Consider the following 4,377-nt stretch of genomic DNA (forward strand, 5'->3'; position numbering starts at 1 on the left):
GGAAGTGAATTTAGACAAGAAAATTGGAACACAAACAGAAAATCAAAATTCATTATGACATTGGAACACATGCATTGAGAGACCTGGAATCTGAAGCTAATCACTTGCAAGTATTAACAGCGATCATAGAACTATGAAAGCTGTAGCTATCTTACTACTGGCTTTCCCTGAAGATAATTATGCTCCAAGGGTAAACCCTGTCTACCAAAGAGTTGTCTTCATACTCCAGCAATCTTCCTGACAAATTAAGGATGTAGATGACTGTAAGATTTTTGAGTCACAATTCTGAGCATTGTAGAGAAACACTGCTTACTTACCACAGGAGGAAAAGGGTTGCTGTTGGGAATGACCACAATCTATAGAGAAATTAGAGAAGTTGTTCACCCATTATAGAGTTTATTTAAATAGTTAAATGTGTTCGGAAAATTAAGAATACTAAACAGTCTGAATTTACAAGCACTGGTAATAATGCTATGGATGACTTTTATAAAATACTATTTTAATTAAAACTATTAATGCACATTACCAAGGAAAGAAGAAAATGTATGTATATATGCAAGAGTATAAGGAGATAAAAGATTTGGTCATGCAATGGCTTGGTGTAGAGGCAGAGGCAGGATTTCATGTAATATTGAGTTATTTAAAAAAATTAAGCCAAATGCAATAGTAGTATCTTCTACTTAGGCTTTAATGTTTTCTAATCAGAAACTTTTTCCCCCTTTTTTTTCTTTTAAACTGAAAACAGCTTTTATAATCTGTAAGTGTAAAAATGAAGAGGAGAATTGTTGCCAATAGAAGAAAACTATTATAAAACAGGGACAAGTTTTAAAAACTAAGCTATTAAAAAAAGAATCTATCAATGTTTTAAATTCTTAAATTCTTAAACTCTTAACTCTTAAAACATCGAGAAATTAAAATGAAAAAATATCTGCGAGGACAAGAAGAGATACTAAACACCCCACAGTTATTAGGCTTGAGCTTCCTGGGGACAGAACTGTGAGGAAGAGTCCATGTTAAAATTATAAGTCAAACTCAACAGTATGAATTCCATCCATTTCGTTTGGTTTGAGTCACACTCATTTTCCAGCCCCCTCTGAATGATAATTACATAATCTGCACTCTTAAAAATTCTAATTACATCACAATCACAACCCATTTTTTAAAAAAAAAAATCCCCATAAACATGTATGGTGTTTTATTTTATACACGCTTAGTCAGCTATCAGCAAAAGCCATCCCAACACAGCTGGTTAGTATCAGACATCTCAGAGCCAAGTGGATTCCAATCATAAAACTCAATCTGAACTAAAACCTTGAAAAATCTTAACTGTTAAAAGGAACTGCAGTATCACTGAAATAAAGGAGTTATGCCAAGTGACTACTTTAAGATTTTTTTTTTCACTTTTGTACTGAAAAGGAATGCTTACCTTCTTACTGGGATCTGAAGGTCCTGAAGGGACAGACTGTAAGGAACATAGAATCCATTTTTTTCTTAGGCTAATATGATAAATTAACTACAGCACTATTTTCCACAAGAATGTTATAGCTAACAATTTCCCTAGAGTATCAAACAAAATAAGATTCTGAAGAACAACAGCTGAAATGAATCAACTGCTTTAACTTTTTTCTACAAAATCCAATTATTTTACAAGTTTATGCAGCACTTTATGAAAGCTGAAATGTTTCATCTAGCATAAAATTTGACATTTGTTTATAATAAATGTATTCTATTGGTAGGGAAAAAATATTAAACTAGTCTACCTTTATCAGAAAAGAAACAAAACATAAACCCCAGAACCCCCCTCCCCCAAACTAAAAAAAACCTTGCTGTGGGAACATAAACTGGAATAAATGGTGTAGGTGTAGAAATATTTTGCACCATAGGTGTAGAAATATTTTGAAGGTAGCACAAGATGATGTGCAAACCTTTCCATTTCATTGACCCACATTCACAATGGCATAGGGAAATATCACAAAAATACTTTTGTTTCTTATTAACTATCAAAAAAACCACTGACTTCAGGATTCATTAAAAAAAAGCGTTCATTTACAAAATAAATATAATTACATTTCAGTGTAAATAACTTCTAGAAAAACTGATATTACACCATACTCTAAACATGTAACTCATCCAAAGCTATTTCCAGATAAGATTATTACCTAACCATTTGAAAACAGTCCTCCTTTATTCCCTTCAATCAATTTTATTGTTTCATAAAAATTGGAAGCAACCACTTTGTTTCTGAATACCACTAAATGAAAATGTTAGAAAGCCCAGAATTACCTGACCATAGTTAAGACCACTGCCTGAGGATGCACTCTGAAAAAAAAAAAAAAGTTGTTATTTTAAAAATATAATAATTTGCCAATTATGTCTTGAATTAATCAATTTATTCCCTAGAGGATATATACTTCAAATCAAATTGATTTGAACTATACTTAATTAAATCTAGGGAAACACTTAATTATATGGAACTTGGTTTAACTTGGTAAAAATTACCCAGTATTCTAATGCCTATAACATAAATGATTACACTTGCTTCAAGTCAAAACATAACACGTTTTGTTTTTCAGTGTCAGAAAAATCTCAGACTAGTACCATTTTTCTGAATATATTCAGAAGAAAAATATAGCTCTGCAGAAGAGAATCAAATGGAATTTTCAATAAGGTGGTAACTTAAAGATAGGAGTATACAATAAGGAATAATAGATATAACCAGCTTACATCTTTACAGGCCTGTTGACCATATACACCAGCAGTACCTCCCTGAAAAAAACCAGAAACAAACAACCCCCCAGTTATTTCTCTTCTATAATACTTAAGAAGAAAAGGCACACTTCAGACACCTTCAGTACTGAATACTGAATGATCCTTAGAGTATGTATAGATGATAAGGAGAGTATTGTACTCTGCAATATTACTGTACAAACACCAACGTGCAAACGTAAGAGCCAGGCACATTAGCCCCTTATATAGTAGTGATTAGCTAGTGGTACTTGATAAACATTTTGAAAAAAGACACTGTCAAAGCATTATTTTGATAGAAATAAATTACAAGAATTTAATATAAGTGCTTGTAATTCAAACAGGCTATCTGTACAATAACTACATACACATATATGTAAAAATTAGAAAGCAGAAACTGGAAGCAAAACAACTTGATTTGCAGTTAATCAAATACAAAAGAGAGATCAAGAATAAATAATAATAATTCTTTTTTAAAAGAAAATCTCCCTTGTTACTAATATAATCAATATTGTACCCCAGAACTTATTTTGTTGTTTGCAGAAACCCATGCATATTGTGATGAATTTTGTAGTTTACAAGTACTGATTAAATGAATGTTATAATTTTTTTGAAAGAGTGTCCATGTGGGTGCTGAGTTATCCTCTTTTTTCTAGTTTGAAGTGTCAAATGGTAGTCCTTAGCCATAGAACTACATGATTAGTTTATTTTTGTTTACTTGCTACACTGTAAAATACAAGCAAAAAAACCTGCCATTGACACAGAAAAAGTAAACTTGACTTTTCCATTTTTTAAAGTTTCTTCTTAATTTTTATAATGAATAAATGTTTAATCACAGTAACCTTGCATTAAAAAAGTAAAAACATTATAAATACTGAAAGGAAATCAATACATATATATTTGATATAAATCTGCAATTTTAGCCCTTACAGCTTGTCACCATCTTGATAAAAATTCATCAGCTAAGTTTTTGATCTATTCAGCACCACATTAGAGAACTCCTGCCTTTTTCACCTGTCTTTGGATGAATGGTTTGACCTACCTAGGATTTCTAAATTCACAAGTGTTCTTGCTGCATGAAAGAATGAAAAACTGAAATAGTCTTGGTTACTGGAGATAACTTTGTGATTACTTCTAAGAGGAAGAAAAACTTAGAACATGCAGACCAGCTTGCACCAATCTTATCTTGGTAGAAGGGGAGATTAGACAATTTGTGACAGTGTAATGTAAATGTAAGAGAAACACATCCCATCCTTTTTTTTTTTTCATATTCTACATAGCAGAAATACATCTGCTCCTACTTAATAGCTTGCAAACTACTTCATATTGTTGAATAAAAGATCCAGCTTCTAGTGTTCTCTTCATTATTATCTATTTGCTAAAGAAACTCCTACATGAGCACTAATAAAAAATGTAGTTGAAGGCTAGGAGTTTCTATAAATACAGTTATGGTGGGGACAAAAATGTAAACATAAAAATTGCTTACAGGGACACATCCGCTCTTGCTTATTGTGTAGACTACTGGATTCTGAAATAAAAACAGAAGTCAATTATTTCCATGTAAAAAAAGAATGAGAGAGAATAAAAATAAAAAAGGAGCCCTGCTGCTTATGGCATGAGAGGTGTGCAAAT

General features: G+C 31.7%; 1 long non-coding RNA gene across 1 annotated transcript; it reads right to left on the minus strand.

Annotated features, from left to right (window-relative positions):
- Nucleotides 1-321: 321 nt before the first annotated feature.
- Nucleotides 322-2,766, minus strand: LOC115598704. The gene is made up of 4 exons (XR_003987844.1): nt 2,725-2,766; nt 2,284-2,319; nt 1,427-1,462; nt 322-356 (listed from the first exon to the last, which is right to left on the minus strand). It is a non-coding gene; the product is annotated as an uncharacterized LOC115598704 (long non-coding RNA).
- Between the last annotated feature and the right edge of the window lie 1,611 nt (nt 2,767-4,377).

The sequence above is a fragment of the Calypte anna genome, chromosome 8, assembly GCF_003957555.1.
Source record: "Calypte anna isolate BGI_N300 chromosome 8, bCalAnn1_v1.p, whole genome shotgun sequence".
NCBI classification, from domain to species: Eukaryota; Metazoa; Chordata; class Aves; order Apodiformes; family Trochilidae; genus Calypte; species Calypte anna.